The following is a 22,414-nucleotide window of genomic DNA, read 5'->3' as shown; positions in this document are numbered from 1 at the left end:
TATCATTGACTTTTATTGAATGACCTAGTTTTTATTTAGTGTTCAATCATTGATACTGTTTTCCACACAACTCATTTAGTTGGTGAAATTTTCCACTAAATTTCTATTTGATTTATTGGGTTTTTTTTTTTATTCTCAGAACCATTTCATTTTTGCTTTTCTTCAATTCTCTTTACTGAATTCTGTTATTATGTCTTGAGTGGACACCTTCATTTCATTCTGCTCTGTGCTTTTCTTCTCTTTAAGTACATTTATATCTTCTTTGAGTTGGTTTAATGTTGTCATAATTATTCTTTTAAATTCTTTACCTGAAGTTTTTCAAGTTCTGATTGGTGTCCCTACTATGGTATTAGTAAATTGTGCAGAGAACATGTTCTTTTGTCTTTGTTTCTGTGTTGGGATTTGATTACCCAGGGCTAGCTTGTTGTTTTTCTCTCTTTTTAAAACAATTGCATTGTTTTTGAGAATTTTATGCATGTATACGGTACATTTTCATAGTATGACACCTTTCTCTCTAACTCTTCCCTTGTCCCCTCTCTCACACATTGCTTTCTTAAATTTATGTCCTCGTTTTCTATAGTGTGTGTGTGTGTGTGTGTGTGTGTGTGTGTGTGTGTGTATCCTACTAAGTCCATTTAGTGTCACCCATATGTCCTTGGGTGTAGGACTGACCACTGATGCATGGGCAACCTGTCAGAGGATTTGTCCCTACAAAACACTAATTTTATCAGCAGCCAAATTGAAGGCTCTTGTGAACCCTTCATCTACATGTGGTAGAGTATTGACTAGCCTGCTATTGTGTGGCAACCATATTACTGAGAGTTCATGAGTATGACATCTTGTCTTTGTTTAGAAGACTATTTTTGTAGCAGTCCTCCCAGTTCTCTGGTTGTCTTCCCCTTCTTTCATGGTTGAGAGATTATGCTATAGATGTTCCATTGGAGGATGAACACTCCAAAGTCATCTATTCTTTCCACATTGACCAATTATGGTTCTCTGTAATACCAGGTAATGCTTCTTCTTTAGTGGAGGCATTTGCAATGTTTACGAGGGAACTAAGTCATAGAAGGGTGAAGCCGAGACTGGTATTCAAAACCACTGACTCCACTCCTCTCTGTAGTAAAAGTTACTATCCAAGGCTAGTTGCTTCCTTGGCCAGCATCTCCTGTGGTTCTCTGTGGGCCTTTTCCCTGGCTTAGCTCAGGTGGGCTGTCAGCTTCCTCAGTTTGTGGCTATGAATTGTGGAACCAGTGTTGCCTGGGAGCCTTATCCTGTGCCACTTCTGCCCCCCCCCATCAAGGTTTTATTTATTATTATCACAGTCAAATGATTTTTTAAGGTTAATGAGAAATCCATAGAAGAATCCATAAAAAAGGAAAAATTTAGAAGATCTTTTACCCTCAGACTTCATTTGAAGCACAAAATCTCTCATCCTTTTTGGATTTGTATTCTGGAAGACGTTTCACTAAAAAGGAGCCATGGCTGTATGGTGCCTCGAAGGATCCCACCTTCTTAGTACCAGTCAGGACCAGCTGCTGCTCGTTTCTAGACCCTGAACATAAAAGTTGGAGCTGTGGTTTCGACTCCTCCAGAGTTAGTGATGAGACACGGTTTAATGGAGTTTCTCATGGTTGTGACAAAACAGCCACAAGAAGCCATTTAAGGAAGGGGCAAGGGTTGTCTTGGCTCCAGGTTTTGAGGTATTAACCCCCTCATGCCCAAGAGCAGCGTGGGAGCAGGAGGGGTTCTGTGTGTGATGGAACATGAGGTGGCTGGTCACATCATGGCAGGGGAAGCAGAACTGGACAATGTTGGATTATAACTTCAAATTCCAGCTGCCCCCTGCCAGCTTCTCCCCAGACACCTGGTTCCTCTGTCAGGTCTCTACCTTCTAAAGGCTCTATAACCTCCTCAAACACCATTATCCACTGGGGACCAAGGGCTCAAACCCACGAGCTCACTGAGGACATTTTAGGTAGAGAATCACAAGGCCATTTTAGTTACAGACATACTTTAAAATCCCATAGGAAACAGCACTGAAACCCGCCTCTTAGATGTTAGTGAAACTTACTAATATGATCTATAAAAAAATCTCCCTGCCTCCCTCTCCAACCTCCCTACGCGGTTCCTTAGTTTCTCCCCATGTTAGGAAATGATTTTTTTCCTTTTATTTCCTACGCTGTTTTGTGAAGGCCTGCACTGACTTCACAAATAGAAAAGAGGGGAAAAATATCTATACTTGTTTTCTTGATGCTGCTTAGATATTGATCTTTAAGAAACTTGCGAAGGTTTGCCCAGGGCTCCCCAGGAAGTCTGATCGGATCGGAGTGGTGGATTTTCCTCAGGTTGATTTGTGTGAGTCACTGAGAATGAACATTTTTGTTATTTTTGATGGTTATTTTAAAGATAATAGTGAAGATTTTCTTGGGGCTTAATTTCCTGCTGCAGAGGATGTCATCACTGCTTTAAGCATTTCTCACAGTCACATCTGTGTGCCTTTGATATATCTGTAAAACCTGCCCATTCGCTATGATAAGCACGTTTCTCACTGTGATTTGGTTTCCATAACAAATTTACAAGCATCCAAGTTAATAGGAAACTCTTCAGTAAGTATTTTCTATACTAGGTTTTAGAAGGCTGCGATATTCTAGGTAGCATATACAAAATGCTCCTTTGGAGCCACGTGTTACGGGAAGGGCAGCTCCTATACACACACAGAAGCTACCCAGGAGAACTCCCAAGCAGGTTCTACAAAACAAAATAAGACCCTGCCTGTCTTTTTAAAAAAATGTTTCTTGTGGAGTTAAATGCTGATATCAATTCTTTCTTTTGTTACATACACAAAACTGATGATGAATCAATGAAATATTGCCTGTAAAAAAAAAAAAAGAACATCTGGAAGTGCTTGCAGGTGCATAGGTAATGAGATAGTGGAGTGCTAAACACAAGAGAAGGATTGGCCAGCAAAATTAGCACAGCTCAAAGATCAGAAATACACAGCAAGGGATCTATGTTTACAGCACCATGGACAGAAGCCCACCTCAGGCGGGGAGTAGTGCACAGAGTGAATTTACAAACCTGCTTGGTTGACCAAGGAAAGCAAAAAATAGTAAATTTACATTTCCAAACAAGAAATCCCAGAGTGCTTAAGAGACACTTTATCAGAGTAGCAAAAAAGAGGAATGCTGTCTTTGCAGGTGAGATGGTAGAACTGATGTTTACCTGTATCGAGTATAGGATCATTTGATAGAAAAGTCCTAATGAATACACTACAGATGTTTTTAAATGCCTATACAGTGAACCGATTAGTGCTTCCCTGCCTGTGATGCAAAGCCATGGCTGATTCTGGAGGTTAAAGCCTTATGGGAGGAAGATGCATTTGATGCTCAGCTGATTCATCTTGGGCGTTAGACAACCAATTTCATTCTAATTTGACTTCTCCTTGTGTCTTGTACTTTGCAGTGGATAGAAATTAAAATCAACTCCTGGATGAAAATGGGAGATGACCAATAAATGAAAACTGGATGATTTTGATGTTTCTGAAGTATTGAAACAACAGAGCATGGAGGACCATTATTAATTTAAATTTTGTTTTAAGACATGGTGTGTTGTTTGATCCTTTTTTTTTTTTTGGTAGAGTATATTCTCCTTGTCACTGTACTATGTAAATACATTTGGAAAGTGTAAACATACTATAATAAAAGTTTAGAAAAGCCCTGTAAATTGGTAATTTCAGTTATAGTGACTTTCTGTGTTTACCAGAATTAAAATGGGAAAAAAAATCCTACATGCCAAAAAGTAAGGCCAATAATAAATCTAACATCTTTGGGGGAAGTGCAGTGTCAAGACAACTCACCACACACATCCTAAGAGCTGGCATGTTTATATGGTTTTCTAAAACCATGCTTACTAATCAGAAACAAGAATTCGGCAAAGAGCTACATCAGACCTGGGAAGTGTACATATTAGAATGTTGCCCAGTATCCTACAATTTGACTTACAATTCTATTCCTCAAAAATGTTACATTGAGACCATCTTTAACCTAAAATCAGAACAGGTGGACTTTAATTTTATTTAAACAGAGGCACAATTGATCTGTATGTGTTCCAGTCTCTTCCACAGGTGCGGGGATGGCTCTGTGCTTCCCAGGAAGGGAATTTAGGATAAAACAAGAGTTGAGAGCTGGGCAGGATTCTCCACACTCAACTTACTACCCTTGCTTAATACAAGCCTCATCTGTGGAGGTTGGCATCCCAGACTGTTTTCCAGCTCAGCCTTAAAAAACGTCAAGCACCACAGAAAAGGAAGCCTATAAAGGAGAAAGTTGGCTGCGGTGGGTCCCAGGGGCCCTTCTCGCACTGCGCTGTGGGGACTCACGGCTTAATCAGTTAAACCTGTGTGGAGAAAGCCAGCTCTCCTTCTGCTCTGCTGGTGTTACAGAGGTCTTAGGCATCGAGACAACACCTCCTGCTGAGCAGCAAAACAGTTGTGGCACCTGCCATCCCAGGGAACGAGCTATGCTGCTGGAGATTGCTAATCAATGCTGAGGGAGCCCGGTCACTTTGTAGCTTGCCCTTCTTCCACCTGGGAGCAGAAGCGACAACTATTGAGCCATCAGAAGGAAAATCTTTACCTGTCCTGCAGTGTTTCTGGAGCACAGAATAGCTTGCAACTGTAGGGTGGACACTGATTGTGTTATTGGCCTAATAGAAAGATACGGGCGTAGCTGATGCTTGGATTTAACCCTGTCTCAGGCTGTGAGCTTTTGTTCTCACATATTCAACAAGCATTTGCCATCTGCAATGTTCCTGGCACTGTTCCAGCACACATGAAGAACTGGAATTAAACCAGAAGTAACCGCTTCCTGTCAAGGTGTTTACTACACAGCAAATGGAGAGCATGCAAGCACACTATGAAGGCAACATGGTCTAAGGCAGATGTGTCTAATTGAATATATATGAACAATAAATACGATCTTAGGGTTAGTTTGTTTTAAAATGTTCCAAGGCACTATACGAAGTGAAGATAAGCACTTGTGTAGTGAAACACACTCATGGCTCAAGTAACACAGTTATAATTCTTTATAAACAGTTTTTGCTTACACAAGGAAAATGTTCAGTACTTGAGCCAACCCAAAACTCTCATGTTAGTATAATAATATGTAAGCATTGCTGCATGTTTGGGGGATTAGCCGGCCCTTCTAATGCGTTATGCCATCTGGCCAGAAGCAGAGGAGGGATGATGGGAAACAAACAGCCAGAACTTAAGCATCTTTCAGAAGAAGTAGGTCCTGATAACTGCACCTCCAACATATGTTCAGACAAAGAGGGGAGAGAGAGAGAGAGAGAGAGAGAGAGAGAGAGAGAGAGAGAGAGAGAGAGAGAGAGAGAGAGAGAGCTCGCATGCAAGATACGATCTCTACGTGATACTACTTGAGAAAAGCTGGAGAGGTCCTGTGAAATGGCTCAACAGATAAAAGCATCTGCTAGCAAGCCTGGAGACCTGAGGTCGGTTTCTGGTTTCCACATAGTAGAAGGAGAGAACTCCTCTGTATCGTCCTCTGACCTCCACATGTGTGCCTTGGTATGCCCATTACACCCACATGTTAAACAAATGTAATTTAATTTTTTTTTCTAAAAAAGTGAAGTGGGAGGGCAATGAGTGGGTGCCTTTAAAGGAAGTCAGAAACCTGCCCATCTGAGTGCTCCCCTGAGATACGATCTGGGGAACCAATGATATCAGTGAACAGGGGGCCAAAAGGGAAATTTGAGGACGATTTCTTGAGTAGTTTGCTGAAGTGTTTCCAATGCAAATCCTCTCTTCATCTCCCCAGTGAAACTATAGGAAAATTGTAAATCACCCACTAATCCTTAGGAGACTTGCTTATTTATAGTGGATCACAAAAGAGCTCAAGCAAGAATGGAGATTAATATGAGGTATGGGGACGTGATGCCCAGGTTCCTTCGAGAGAGGAAGATATAAAACTGAGGGAAGGGAGAGAGAAGAGATAGAGCCTGAAACCCCAGAGGGGAAGGTGATACTAACATTTTCATTTTTCTTTCTTCTGGTTCCTATAACAAACAAACAAACAAACAAACAAACAAGGAAAGAAGCAAACAAAAAATCCACCTCATCAAAGAAAAATAGCTTGCTTTGAAGTAAAAGAGAATCATTGCATTGTCCTATATTTCTGAGTTTTGAGATGTTGGCCAATAAGATGAACAATTACTAACGTATGCTCACTTGCTGGGGTATTAGGACACAGATACATTGAGGAGGGTATTGCTTTGCTCTACAGAATGGAGCACAGAACCCCTGCTTCCCCATGTCAGAATGCTTGCAGCTGGTGGCCTCATGCAAGTTTTGAAGTCAGCCAAGCCTGAGGCCAAATCTTACAGCTGACAGACTTGTAGCTGGAAGGCCTCTGGCCATGATTTAACTTGAGTCTTGAACTGCACACTGAAAAGAGGCAGTTGCTCTCAATTGACCTTGTTCTCAATTAAAGGTAGGTTTGGGGTAGCGCTTAGTGTAGAATCTAGCATGTGTTGGGTCCTGGGTTCTAAGCACAACAAATATAAACCAACTAACCAACCACAAATGAGTAAATGGAGATACTGTTCAGTACAAGGTAAAATGCTTACCTGGCTCATTGCAGCTTTTCTCCCCTTTAGAACAAGTAGACGGCATGTTTATATCATCTGATAAACAGGTCTCTCGGTGTCCCAGACAGTAAAACAGACTGATAATTTCGATTCTGCTCTTATTTGCTTCTAGGTCTCAGGTTCTATATCCGTAAAGTAAAAATAATTCTTCCAAACCAATCACATTTCAATGTCATTTGATAATAAGTCTAACATTTGAATGTTTGCTCATGATAGGGTAAGCAAGGGAAACAACAAAATGATAAAATAAAGGCAAAGACTTTGTGGCAGGCAAAAGAGTCATCACTGCTCTACATATGAAGGAATTGAGGTACAAGAAGACACAAGATTCTTTTGGGTCCTATGAACAATGAAGAATTGGAAATCATCCCAGAAAGCTTGTTGAAGAACTCAGAATTTACCAAATGGGTGAAGATTGCCTCTGAGAAGAATGAGGTAAGCTGCTGTCTGTCGGTATGAGACTAGTGACCATGACAGTCTATGTAGTATCAGGTGAACTCTGTGTGAGCTATGGTTGTAGCTCACTCCTCTGACTGACAACGAGTGAAGTCCACAAGGCCACCCCAGCAGCACCATGGTCTTCTGAGAAATGCAGGGGCCAGTTCCTCTCCAGGATATCTAAATTATCAATTCAGAAAGATTTCAAGGCTTTTATGAATATATGTTTGGGAAGCATGTCCTTTGGTTCCCTTGAACATCAGTATTTTCATCTGTGAGTTCAGCATCTTGGATTCCCTAGCGCCATCCTGTGGCTGCCCAAATCTACACTTCCAAGCATGGCTCCTGTTGTTTGTACCTGGCAAATTCATCTATCCACATCCATTTCCAAATCACTTATATGAAGAGATGGGACATCAAATCTAGCTAGTTCTTGTAGAGGCACAAAAATCCCCACAATGTTTGAAATAAAACCTTCAAGTCTTTCTAAACTGAGACATTCAGGCAATCTCTAATGGATTTGTTGTTTGTACAACATTTGAAAGAATACCAATAGCTCCCTTCTCAAATATTTTCCTCTTCTATTTAAACATGTCTCTATTAAGGTCAATGTATCTTCAGTTAACATGGTTTATCAAGTAGCTTCTTCCTCCAACACAGGGTAGAATGGCCTTTTTGCATTGACATGTCTTACGAAACCCAGGAAGGCTGCCTTTACTTCCTACTTTTTAGATGGTATTCTATTATTTCCCCCAGATTTTCAATGGGCATCATTTTATTTTCTCTGAAAAAGAAAAGAAATGGACTGCATATTTACAAAACGGAGAAAGCTTGTACGTCATCAGTAGCTTCCTGGCTTCTTGTGGTAACTCCACAGGCTTTGATTGGCAATTGTTAATAAACACTTATGAGACAAAATTAGCTGGTAAGTGACCAATGCTGAAGGATCTTGGTCAACATGTGTGTGTGTCTGTGTGTAAGAGAGAAACAGACACATAGATAGAGAGAGAGAAAGACACACACACACACACACACACACACACACACAGAGAGAGAGAGAGAGAGAGAGAGAGAGAGAGAGACTGACAGAGACAGGCAGAGATGAGACAAAATGGATAGATGATAGATGATAGATGATGGTGAGCTAGATGATAGAGACAGATAGAAAGATGATAGATAGATAGATAGATAGATAGATAGATAGATAGATAGATAGACAGATAGATAGGCATATTGGATAGGTAGAGATATAGATGATAGACAGATGATCAGTAGATATAGATAGATACAAGATAGGTTGATGGATAGACAGATGACCGATTGATATAAATAGATAGATAGGTAGGTAGGTAGGTAGGTAGGTAGGTAAGTAGGTAGGTAGATAATGGATTATTCAGTACCTTTGATAAAGATAACTGCTTGTGGTTTCCCGCATGTGTATCTAAAGCTGGTCCACCAATAAGCCATTGCTGATCACAGTGTCACCATCCTGGCAGAGTCTGAGACAAAGAATATTTCTGTTTATAGTCACGGACCTGTGCCCACAATAAGCCTGTCTGACTGACAGCTGAGGCTATTATAACACACTGCCATCAGCTCATCTTCATAGAGGAAACAGCTTCTAGTTGAGAAATCTTCATTTTTTAAAAATTACTATTTCAACGTGCAATTTTAGTTTGGAAGACATCACTATCCAATTCGATGTATGCTATAATTACCATAAGTAAACAAACAACCAAAATGCTTTCATTCAATCCCCAGGAGCCAGTGCTTATAGCATTTTTATGAAGATATTCTTAAAGTGTTTTAAGAGTTTTATACTTCCTCCGTCACTCTGATGTTGCCAGTAAGTCAGGAACATGCTAATAACATTTTTCCATGTGTGTGGTATCTGTATGTATGTACACATTTATGCAGGTGCTCATGTGCGTATACATGTATGTGTATGTGAGTGCAAAGGACTAAGGTATATGTCCAGTTATCTTCCTCATCTTTCTCTCCTTTTTACATTTTAAAACATTTATTTATTTATTCCCTTTACACCCAGGTTATAGCCCCCTCCCCCCACTCCTCCCAGTCTCACCCTCCCTTCAGGGTCCCATTCCTCTATTCTCAGAAAAGGGGAGTTCCTCCCTCCCCACCCCAGCTCATCAAGTCACATCAGGACTGAGTGTGTCCTCTTTCCCTGTGGCCTGGCAAGGCAGTCCCATCGTTATTTATAGAGCTGGGCCTTCTCATTGAATAGTTGGTTTGTCCCTAGGACTCCCTGGATCTGCAGGGGCTGATACAGGTGGCCTGTCCAGCTTTCAAGTGTATTTTATGAATCCAAGTCCTGATCGTCACATGTGCACAGCTAGCACTGTGCTCACCAAGCCATCTCCGCTAACGTTCACGTTCCTGACCTCAGCAGCCACGTTGAGAAAGGATCCATAGATCTTTCCATTTCCTCTCAACTTCAGGAAGGGTATTTTTGTAAAATTGCCTGAAAATCAGCCTTAGGGAACTATGCTACTGACCAGTTTAACTTGGGAAGCCTCAAACTTCAGCTATGCTGCTGGCTAGGTTATCCCCATAGCTCCACTCAGAACACACTTTAGATGACTCTGAAAATGACTTCTTGTAACCTTGATTTTTTTTTTTTTTTTGGCCAAAGTGGCAGAATTTATGCTTCAAATTTTCTAACTCCCCCCTGTCTTTCACAAATGTCTTCTTGCATAATAAAAAAATTCATAGGAATAAAAAGGACTTCAGGGATGGAAAGATGGCCCTATTGGATAAAGCTGTTTCTAGGTGACCTCCGTTCTATCCCCAGAACTTATACAAAGGTAGGTGGCAAGAACTGATTCCACAAAGTTGTCGTCTGACTTCCATAGGGAAGCTGAGGGATGAGCCACGCCCCAATGCATTTAATACATTTCAAAATAAAGGGACTTCAAAACTTTATGGAGACACTGGGAACTTCCGTATAAACTGAAAAAAGGGAAGGGCAGAAAATTTAGACCTTTAATATGCTAAGAGGACAAATTCAACAAAGAGCATGTTTTTATTGTTGTTTTGTGTCTGCTTTTTCCCTAGCAGAGCTGCAAAGATTAAAACAAGTTATCTTCGGGTTCCATGTAAATAATTTGCATAATATAAATCCCTTCTATTTCTTATTTTCGAAGTTGGAGCTATGCTATGTGTTAGGTTAATTAACTCATGTCTAGAAAAGTCACCAAGGTCAGCTGTCTATTTATTTTGGAAATAACATGTAATTACTTGATTTTGAGTCATGATTTCTCAGAGACCCTGCGTCAGAATGCAGAGCTCAGGCGTCCCTGGGAATTGGTCGGGTTACAGCATTGCTCTGTCTTTCTTGGGTTGCCCTTTCTGCTTCTTGTGAATTTTACCAATTCCTTCCCTCTGCTGTTCTTCTCCCAGTGTGCAGTCACACCTGAGGCTTGTGCCTGGCAGAAGGAACACAACAGGAGGAGAGCTTTGGGAGCTGGGGCCCTGGAACCCTTTGCACTTCCCTCTCCTTCCTGCTCCATGTGGAAGCTAGGAGACTTCATTCCTGGTGAGGCTAACAGCAACCTTTCCCCCATAATTAATTTCTGTTAGCTGCAATTCATTAAGGAGAAGAAAGACAGCCATGAGACACAAATGCTCATGTGTGACTCCAAATCTCTATCACCTTATTTAAAGGTGGAATTGACCGTTATCAGAGACAATGACTTGAACATTCTTTCATACAAAGAGTGGTGCAACCACCTTAAAATATTTCTGGTTGTGAGGAAAGGAAGCAATTTAAAGGCAGCTCATGCTCTCTCTAAGATTTTCATTCCTGCTACTGGGAATACTTGATAATTTAGGAAGGCTTATACCATCAAATTAATTACATTTTCCGGATGCTGCATGTCTTTTTTTTTTTTTTTTAACCAGCTAGCTGTGAATTATAAGTAACAGTGCAGTAGCTATTCACTCTTTCAGTTTACTGAAAATAATAGTTGAGCCATCACAGAAATGCCATTATTCTAGGTACAGGAAAAAGTATCGGCATTTTTCCTTCTATGTATTTTTGTTGTTCAAAATTCGAAGAGAATGTCCTAGCTGTAAAACAAGTGTTTTCCAATGAAGCATGAAAACAATTGTTAATCTTTTGTAACTAACATGAGCGGGGGGGGGGGGGGGAAGATCAGCTTATTTCCAGGGTATTTTGAAGTCCCATGAATAGGAATGTAAACAGGATTGGACAGACCTGGGAAAGTCAGATGCACCACTGTAGTTAAAACCTGAAAGAAATTATAGTGAACTGGGTGAGGCCACACCAGATAAGAATCCAAACCATCAAAAATACAGCCCTTAGTCCCAAGTTCATTTCTTTTTCATTGACAGCTGGTTTCTTCCTTTCAATAAAATTCACTAAGTAAGTAGACGGAATCTAGTGAAGATATTCCAAATAGATCAATTTTTATTATACTAAAACTCAATATATTGAAATTGAAAAGGACTGAATTTGTGTGCACTTCATGAAATCTGACTCATCTATTTTTTTCTCCAGCAAAATGAATATTGTAGGATTTATAAAGTTTCTGTTACAAAATTGTACTGCAGTGTAAAAGAGTAGGTAGGAAAGGAAGTTTTAAAACAGACAAGTGAGGACCTGGGGTTTGCAGTCTTGCTCTGCATCTTGTCTACTGTGTGAGCTAAAGCAAAGTATTAGTGTATACTCAAACCAGAGATCAGTGAGCAACAACGTGTGAGCAAAAATCCAACTGACAGTCTGGGATGCACATTCCGTTTCATGTGTATCACATCTCTGGCTTTTGCATGGCAAGAGTAGAGGTTCCATGGTTTAACCAGACATAGAATAACCCATAAAGTTGAAAATATTCACTTACCATCCTTCAGGAAAATATTTCCTAACAATTGATCTATGATGGTAGTATACATAAAAGGGGTTGTGAAATTAAATAGGATAGCAGATGCATGTTGCTTAAAACAGAGTCTGATCCTTGGCAAACTCTTATTAATTGGTAGTTATCATTACCTATTGTTTGTTAGACCAAAGGCTAGGTACTAGAGGTACAAAGACAGGTGAGACACAGTTCCATTCTCAAGGAATTTCATATGGCCAGTAGGGACATAACTGGCCCATTTGCAATAGGGTCTCTTCTTACAAATAAGAATATTTGCTATATAAAGTGATAATGATTTAATTCCCAAGCCCTTAAGGTACACACATCTGACACCTTAGCAATTAATCTTTAGTAGTTTTTCTTCCACCTTATATATCTGACTGATGTTCTGATGGTCATTGAAGGAATGAGGAAACTAAAGCAAGACTGTTGATTCATTTTTCAGAGTATATAGACAAGGGTGTTCCATGTTTTTAAGCTGGTATGATTTATGAAGTAAAATAAAGCTTCAATATCATGGGATACATCAACATCTGGTAAAATAGGCAGAGACTGAAATAGCCTCAGCCAAACAAAATCACTAGCAAATATACCAGGTTCACTTCCTCTTTATACCCAAGTAACAAGATGTAGTTTCTTGTTGACCAATAGTTATTCAGATAAACTCATTTCCTCCTCCCAAGGATCCCCGGACATTCCTTTGTCTTGATACTACCAAGCCTGCTTCCCCAACTTCTAATCACTCAGTCTGTTATAAAATACAGCCTCTGTAGAGTTATCCATCTTCCTTTTCTACATAATGGGTACATGAAATGTACAGTCTGTGGACAGTGGCGTCTATCACGTGTCAGGTGTCATGTATGTAGCCATCCCCATAAATCTAGCACCTAATATAGGTAGCTCTGCCTCACAGAAAAGCACAAAAGGTGACTGAAAGTCTTGCTTCAAGATGTACCAAGATGCAGTGATGATTCCTTAGAGACTGGTACAGTTCAACACTTAAATCTCGCTAGCTTCTGCACCTTTGCACTTATCCATAGAAAAAGGAAAGACCAGCAGTCTCTTAGCAACAATAAAAGTATACATCAAGAAATACCAATGCTTTCACAGCTGCCACACATAATATTATGGAAAATAAATTCACACATAGCAAGCATCTAACTCACTCTGGCGTAAAACCACAGGTTTAAAATTGTTTGTCTATTAAGTCAACATATTTTTATAATTATGAAGAATATTTTGGTCTAGTAATAAAAGTACGATGAAGCATTGAAATTTTAAAAAAGCCAAAATTGTGCTGATGCCTGGCCTGAAGCCATGTTGATGTGTGAGATCTATCTGCTGCTGAGGGCTATGTTGGGTCTGGGGTCCTGCTACAGCTAGGGGCTGTCCTGGTGTCCATGGACTTAGTTACTACCTACAGCCATGTAGATGTCCATGGTCTATTGTGTCACCTGAAGCCATGTTGGACTGCCACAAAGGATTATATTGGTGTCCATGGCCCATGACCCAGAGGCCTCTGGTCTCTACTGCCATGAGAGACCATGTTGGGGTCTTGCAAGAGCTGAGACCTGATGCCATGTGGATGTCTGGGTCCCTGCTCCCACTGACTATAAAGGACAAGGAGCTAATTTTGTAGTAGTATCAAGGACTGTAGACCCACAGTTGAGAAAAAGAGTTATAAAGGGCTTCTGCACCAATTGCTACCCCTGCCTCCCACCTCCCACAAAAAAGCAACAGCCTAGACAGAACCATTGTAAAGAACTCTTAAAAATTGTGGCAAGGATGCTGAAGTGTAGCTCTCCGTAGTTGAAGGCTTCTGGCAGGAGTGCAGGTGGAGAAAGACACAATTTTTATGGGGATGGCTACTGGGAATTTGACCATGCTCCAATGAGTATCTAGCAACACAAATTGGACTTTTGGTTTGTGTTTTGTTTTGTTTCTTCTTTTAATCTTGGGGGATCACAAACGTGGGAGCAGACCTGGGAGGATTGTGAAGTGGGTATGATTGGGGTGCATTGTGTGAAATTCCCAAATAATCAATAAAAATATTATATTGGAAAACAAACAAACAATCTGAATATTGTATGTTTACCCCTGAAAGTTTTCCCCAATTCAGATTTTCAGTTATGTGACCTCAGTGCAATACAGTTTCCTAAGCCTTAAGCTTCCAAATTTCTCTTGTGCTCATTTACAATTTATTCCTGTTCTCACCACTACCCCAGGCAACTACTGATCTAATATCAGTCTTTATATTGTTTTTCTAAACACTTGATATAAGCCAAGGCACACAGTGTATTGTATTCTGTGTCTGAATTCTTTTAACTGGAATAATATTTTTAAGCTACACAGTAGTAGTTGAATATTATTCTATTTTGTGGGATTTATTTGTTCATTAACTATTTCCTGGATATTTGTATTGATTTTAGTTTGGAAGTACCTTGGGGAATAATATCTTAGATACACACAGGCATGCACACATGCACACACCAGTTGGTTCTACCCTTAATATCCTCTCTCAGTTCTTCCTGTTCCCACTGAAATCCTTCTTCCCGACAAAGCCACACTACTTCCATATCTGTTCTGTGTGTAACTTGCTGAGTTCAATTATAGTTGCTTCATGAACATGGGTGTGGATTATTTACTGGAGCATGAGAAACTTATCAGTAGTTAAACCACTAAAGAAAATGGCACTCCTTTTACTGAGCACCCATTAACTGCTACTAGTCTTTTGGGGGAGTGGTGAGGCGTTGTGTCCTTTTCTCCTCTGTACTATGAAGGGTTGGCTATCAAATCTTGTCAGTCTTATATAGCAAAGCACAGCAGCAGTAAGTTCATGAGTGCAATAGTCATCATATCTCAAGCAGAATTCTTTTTATGGTGTGTCTCCTACTTTCTGGCTCTTGCATTCTTTCTACCCCCTTTTATATGAAATTCTTTGAGATTTGGAATGGATTATGCAGGTGTCCTCTTTCGGGCTGAACATTCTCCAATCCATTATTCTTGGCATATTGACCATCTATGAATCTTTGCATTGATCAAAGACTACTACAATAAGGAGCTTTTCTGACCAAGATGGAGAGAGTCACTAAGCCATGTGGGCAGACACCAGTTTAAAAACATGTCCAACTAGCAAACAATAGTAGTAGGTTCCCCTGTATGGCCTATGATCACAGTCACTTGACCAGATTTACAGGGTGAGGCATGAGTTCCCTCCTTTGTAATGGACCTTGAATCCAAAATGAGAGTGGCTGGTTGCCCCTGTAGCAGTCATGCCACCACTACATTGCACACGTGGGCACATCTTGCCTGATAGATCATTGTTGTAGATCACTAAGACTGCAAATGACTTTCCTCTGCTGGTACCCTGTATAGAACATTCTGGCAGCATGAAAGTTATCCAGTAGGGAGGAAGCTCCCACTTCAATTCCAACTTGGTTGTTCTCAATCCTGTGACCAGGGTGTATTAGATTAAACAATAGGGTCTTTCATATACATGTGTTTGTGTGAATACAAGTGTTAATTTTACTTGATAACAAGTGGAATTCACATTGTTATTTGACTGCACAGTTAGGCTTTTGGGAGGATGTGGGGATGACTCTAGATAAGACTCCAAGTAGCAGAGGTCATAGAGACCAAAGAGGACACTCTCTAACTAAGCAGGACTCCTAGTGGATGGAGGGGAACACCAACCTACACACAAAATCTTCCACTCAAAATATGCCCTGCATACAAAATATGCAGGCATAAAGATAGAGCAGAGATTGAGGGAATGTCCAACCAGTGCCTAGACTGTCCTGTCACCCACCCGATGGGAGATAGCCAACTCCTAAGACTATCAATAACACTCTTCTGGGATGACAGCATGGGGACATGGACTCTTTTGCCTGCTTTGGCCTCACCAAGCCACAGGAGAAGAGGAGGAGCTTAGTCCTGAAGAGAATTGATGAGTTGGGTTGGGTATGTGGTCGGAGCTCCCTTTTTCTGAGGAGTAAGGGAGGTGGGGATAGGAGAAAGGGGAGGGAATGTGGAACCAGGAGGAGAGGAGAGAAAGGGAGAGGATTTTGATCAGGATGTAAAGTGAATGAATGAATGAATGAATGAATAAATAAATTTACATAAAATGCAGGCTTTCAAGACTCATTTCAGACACACTGAATTAGAATCTGTGTTTTCATACAAGTGATTCATTTGTACACTTTGGATTCACAACTTCTGGACCTGGTCTTCCTAAGTTTTTTTTTCTTTTCCAGTTTTAAAACATATAAAATCACAAGCCTCTTGAATGAACTCTGGAGTTAAAAAATACTATGCAAGCTCATCTGGGTAGAAACATGAGGGGTCATGTAGATTATTCATATGTGGATGTAACAATAATTAATGAATAAAAGAGGCCACAGATTTAAAAGAGAGTAGGCAGGGCACATGATATAATGGATATAATCACATTATAGTGTTAAAAAAAAAGCAAATAAACAAATAAAAATAATCCAACAAGACATGAGAGCCTAAAATGACACTTTACCCTATCAGAATGTAGGATTTTTTTTCTTTTCTTTCTTCTTTCTTCCTTTCTTCCTTCCTTTTCTTTTTTTCCTTTTTCTTTTTTCTCGCTACAGGGTTTCTCTGTGTAGCTTGGGTGTCCTGGACTTGCTTTGTAGACCAGGCTGGTCTCAAACCAGGTGCCGGGATTACAGGTGTGCACCACCACAACAAGCATACTATAGGATTTTCAATTGATATACCTAGTGAGCAAAATGAGCAGTGAACACTTTTCAAAAGAAAGTTTATTTTTATTTTGCAGTTTCACTAGTGTATCATTACTTATCAGCATTAAATTTACATAATTCTGAAAAAAATGTTGGCAGTTCCAAGAATCTTTGTACAGGGGCATTTTACTCTATTCATGCTATAAAAGACAGTCTAAATTTAGAAGTTATAATATTCAGGTGTTTCTTTCAAGGACAAACCATCTTTCCTGTAAGTCTCTGGGCTCTGAGTGTGAGCAGCAAACAGGTATGAGCAGCTCCTTCCCTCTTTTTGGCTCCTCTCTTGGCTCTCTTGGTAGTTGCCAACTTTCAGAGTGGTGGCCAGTGAAGAGAGGTGGCCTCAGAGTAGGTAAGGGCTGAGGGGTAGCTTTTGTTTCCTCAGTGATGCTGCAGATTAGCTTTGAGTCTTCTCAATTTAGTCAACTTACTTCAGTCACTTAACAGACCTGTTTGTTCTTTTAAATGTCCCTTTAGTTCATATGACCTTGGAAACTCAGACTCAATCAATTATAGAATTATAAGCCTTTTTGTGCTTGCAGCATCTTCTCACTCCAGCATTACCAGTTTAGCTGTCTGTGCTAATATCAAACAAGGAAGCTGTAATGTCAGTCCACTATAAACGATGTCCAATTCAAGTTATTCTGGAGGTTCTGCGGAAGCCCCCTTTGCCAGGGTTCAGAATGGTGGAGCTCACAGAGCACCATAATTCTTTCCAAAGATTTCCTTTTTAAAATTCCTTCCCCAGTAGTCATATTATATCTAAACTTGAAGCTCAGTGACTACATAAATGATCAAGAAGATGATTTTCATTTTTTCTTTGTAAATTCATATTTTGTAATGGTGCCAATGTAGGGTTATCAAATCTATTAAGCTATAATGTCTAATTAAGATGTCCAATTTCAAATTGGGGCGAATATAGATTGAGTTTTAAAAGAGTTCTCGGTATAGCCTGGACAAACTTGGTGAGTATAGGAGCAGATGTAAGAAACTGTTTTCTGGTGGAATGCAGGTATTCCTTACAAATCCAGAGCTCTGGTGGGCAGTTTATGTTGTTAGGAGTGCTGAGAGATTTCACAGAAAACAGGCAAATGAGCAAGACAAACGCCAACAGTAGCAATTTTGATAATATCATATATTTTAATTACATCTTCTGCCACGTGAATATACTTCTAGCTCAGTTTTCTGGGACAAATGAATCTTATGGAATGTAGTTAATAAAATTAATAGTATGTTCATCAAACTTTATCCTCACTATGACCAATATGACTGTATTTTGTTTCCAAAAGCATGGTATAGAAAAAGACTTAGAGAAGAATCTTGGCAAACAAATAAACAACAAAAAGTAAAAAATCAAAACAAGAAAACAAAACCAAAACTCCTCCCAGTTCTTGGGAGAGAAAGAAAATTCAGAGCTGTAAGGATCTGAGGAGCAAGATGATGCTCCTTGCAAGTGGAAGCAAGATTTGCTTCCCAGAAGAACAGCAGTACCAACAAACAGATCCCCCCATGTTTACAAGAGTGTGAAGAGCCCCTGCTACCCACCAGTTGCTGTGGTAGGTCATCATAGAATCCCATGGCTAGCACACAACTGGACCTGCTCGTGAACTGGAATCTCCACATGAATCACTGGAGATGTGAGAAAGCAAAGGAGAAGTTGGAAAAACTGAAGTGCCACACAAGATGACTGCAACTGTGAACTTACGAAACCTCCATGAAGTGTTTGCGTGCTCTCATGTGCTGCCCATTAGATGATAACACCCAGCACAGCTGTTGTTACCTAAGGAGCCTGAACAGGATTTTCTCCTCAACAGATAAGAGGAGTTGTGAATACTGATTGAAAGGAAACTTGGAAAATTCAAAATCAAACTCGGCAACTACAAGATCACCAAAACAAAACAACAGCAAAAACAAACAAACAAAAACAAACAAACAAAAAAAACCCCTCATGAAATAACAAATCTATAAATGCTCTCTTTATACTCTCTAGCCCCCTTTTCCTGAATGCAGGAAGCAGTGAGGTAGTTATTTTAGTCAGAAACCAGTGACATATGGTTAGCAGAACACACAGACTCTAACCTTAACCATCCATCCTCCAGAAAGCTACATAGATTTCAGTGGAATTAGCATCGACACACACCCACCATAAAACTTTCTAACCACTAACCACTCCTTTAGTGTGACATTCCCCTCTCTATCCATCAACACCACTGAATCTTCACAGTTTGTTCTGCCAATTTTCAAAAATTCTCCCCCTCTTCCTTTTTTTTTTCCCATCTCCTTTCTCACCTCGTTCACTTTATAAAATGAGATGGAGAGAATATTTATGGGTCAGCGGGAGATCAACCAATACTCCAAAGTGCTTTTCTAAAAGGAAGCGTAAAGGAGTCCTTCACCCCCATGGGTTGTTTTGAGGTCTTGGTTATGCCGAGACATTAACACATCACCATGTTCAGTTTCAGTCTCTGAGTCTGAATCTCAAGCTTGGAAGATACAGAAGGTATCATCAAAGAGGTTTGGGCTTGAGGCCAAGGAAGAGAATGAGAGCACATGAAGTGCTTCTCAAAACTGGGGCTAGGGCAAAGCTGTGAAATGTGTTTCAAGCAAACCCTTTTCTTCTTTGTAGTTAGCATTGCTTTTGATGCACTCCTCATGTGATGCTCTTGGCTAAAAAAGTGTGTGTAAAAGAAGCAATCTTGTGAAACTTTTGGTGTTCATCTCTCCACAACTTAAATTCATCAGAACTAGCAGTGCCTTTTTCCAAACATTTGGGTTGGTAGTCTTTTGTACACCATATACCTGCTGAGATTAAATTCCATGCGGTGGACTAAAGAGCTGGAGGGCCGACAGGTTGGAATGAACTTCTGTCCACTTGACTGTGTGAGACTGGAGTATGACCAAAATAAATGGAGCACAAGAGTCCAATCCTTAGTCAGATGATATGATTCCATTTATTACTTAGGTAAAAGTGGAGACAAGTCATTGGTCACCATGCTGTGCGATTGCATTTTCTGCTACATTTGTGCTGCCCTCATGAACCAAGGAACCCAGTCATTCTTGTATAATGTTAGTTAAAGTATATAAGTCATTGAAGGCCTTTAGGTAGCAACATCTGGGTGATACCTCACCGTACAGAAAAGGCCTCAAGGAGCTGTGCCTTGAGTACTTGCACATCTGTTTCAGCTTTGAAAATATGGTGTTCTTGTTGTGAGGACGTCCTTGAAGAATATTTTGTTGCTGATTGCATATTTCATCATTTTTCAAAACTATTGATATAATGCTGTGAACACATATGGTGAGCTACATTGTAAGGATGGTGTGCTTCTTACAGATGACAGAACTTTAAATCTGATCAGGCAGGCCCTTGATATAAAATTTATTCTTTTTAAACATAGTGTATGCATTCTGTGATTCCTATATGATCAAGATCAATCATAACACTCTTTTGTTTTTGATGTGAGAAAAATTGTCGTGCCCTCTTCCAGTTCTATTTGGATTTAATTGTTCCTGGGAGTTGGTTGATCCTGGAAAGACAAAAATAAGAGAAAAGTGGTTGTCTTGGTGTCTGCTAAGTGAAAAACCAGACTGAAGTCTTCAACTAACACAGTCCATAGGGACTTTGGTGCTCCCTGATCTGAGTCAGGTAAGTTATACACCCAATTATTGAAAGAATAGCTGCAAGGCATTCAAAGAAAGAATAAGCAGGCTACCTAGATGAGACTTGATAGCCAAGGACCTTACAGTGGGGGAGGAAGTCCCCCTTAGTCTTAGACCCAGGGGAGGGGAATAGGGTAAAAGTGGGAGGGAGGGAGGAACGGGAGGATACAAGTGATGGGATAACAATTGAGTTGTAATCTGAATAAATTAATAAAATTAAAATAAAAAATAAACTCAATCTCATAACACTAGGCTTATGATTGCTCTTCAAATTAATTACGTCTATTTGTAGCCTAAAACTGGCTGGCAGTTAGTATCAGGACTTGCTTCTACTTGAGCAAGAGGTAAAGAAACTTAGGGAATAGGGACTGTGAATATTCCCTGTATGGCTGCAAAACAATCCCCAAGGGCGCCAGACACAACTAGGGCTCGCCTTGCATTTTCCTACAGGTCTGTTCACTATGCATGTAGTGTCTGTTACTATTGCGGGTGTTTTAATGTAGCCTGAGGAGGAGCTGTCTGTATGACACCACTCTGAGAGCAAGGCGGAAATCATACATTTGCTCTCTAATTCATTCAGAAGGCATTGCTGTTGTCCTGAATAGAAAGCCTCAGGTCAGAATATTGTAGGTACAAGGGCCCTGGGTAGATCTTCTATGATTCCCCCACATAAACGATCTATGAATTCATGGAAGGACCCTGGTGTCAGTAAAATACTAGATATGGTGTCAGTTTAGTTAAAGAGAGGAAGACATGACAGGAGTCTTAGCCTCAAGCCCAGGTAGAGCCAATGGGGCCAGCCAGCTCTAACTCCAAGAGCAAGCTTCAGTTTCCCCAACCTTGCCCATTGACGACCAGCTGGCTTCTTCCTCACAGTGGACCCACACTGAAGCTTTAAAATGCTCGGAACAAGAAGTTTTCCCAGTTTTGAGCTTCAGAATATTTGCATGTACTTAATGCAATATTTTGGGTGACATCCAAGGGAAATATAAAATTGACTACATTTCATACACATCTTATATTTAAGGCCTGAAGATAATTTCATACAGTAATTTTGGTTTGCTCATATTTATATTGCGAGGTTCGGTATGACATTTTCCATAATGTCATGCTATTGTGTGTTGCCTAAGTGTTTTGGAACTTGGAACATTTTCTGTTTTAGATTTTGGAGATTTGGGGTGCTCAATACAACGACCACTAGTATCCTTAAGAGTTTACAGGTTAGAAAAGTGATAGGCACCAAAGTTGTCTACCTCATCCTGGGTAACATGATCAAGGTGGGCAAGAACACAGCAGGAGACATTCTGAAGGGGCTAGCGTACTGCCTATGCTCCCAGCAGCTCTAACACTACATTTCCACGATGTTATTAGTTAAAAACACATTCAGCTGTGTAGGTAACTCTATTGATGCCACGTTGAAATTCCAAGCTGTATCTCAACATCAAATGGCATCTTTGGATAATAGGCTTAATAATATGAATCTAACTAAGAGTCGACACAGGTTCTTAACCTTGCAGATTGGATGCTCAGGAGGAGAGGGCCCCAGCTAGCACTATAATTTTAACTTTTAGTGTCTTCTTTTTTGTACTTAATGACATTTTTCTTCTATCAAAATCATAAATACCCAGTTTACAAATTTTAGTAAGTCAAGAAATGTATTAAGTAAGATAAGAAATTTTTGCTTACATAATGCTAACAACTGCTTTTTAAAAATAACTTTTATTAGACTTTGGAGGTGCATAAAATGTACATGTAGGTTCAGGGGTGTGTATATGTAGATATTTTAAAGGCATTTGCCCATGCTCACACAAAACCAAATGGTAAAGTTGGGATTCCAACTCAAGATGGCTAGAAGCAGATACTGAAGTGGATGGGTATATTTATCTAATTACACTTAGCATATATAAAATGTCCACTGGGAAGTCACTTAAATGATGCTACTATTAGTTTATATATTTAGTCTTCATACATCATTTTCCTTATGTTTTATAA

The 22,414-nt window shown here is 40.0% G+C and overlaps 1 pseudogene across 1 annotated transcript in view; it reads left to right on the top strand.

The window, feature by feature from the left end:
* LOC311606680 (small ribosomal subunit protein uS5m-like) overlaps positions 1 to 21,768 on the top strand; it is a 28,260-nt pseudogene extending 6,492 nt beyond the window's left edge. Inside the window, exon 2 of the transcript in view lies at positions 21,585 to 21,768. The product of the transcript in view is annotated as a small ribosomal subunit protein uS5m-like (transcript). The remainder of the gene's footprint in view (positions 1 to 21,584) is intronic.
* Positions 21,769 to 22,414: the final 646 nt, after the last annotated feature.

This window comes from Acomys minous (genome assembly GCF_964271855.1).
Source record: "Acomys minous genome assembly, chromosome: 1".
Classification (NCBI taxonomy): Eukaryota; Metazoa; Chordata; class Mammalia; order Rodentia; family Muridae; genus Acomys; species Acomys minous.
Note: the sequence above shows the minus strand (reverse complement) of the source record. Positions and strands in the feature narration are given on the sequence as shown.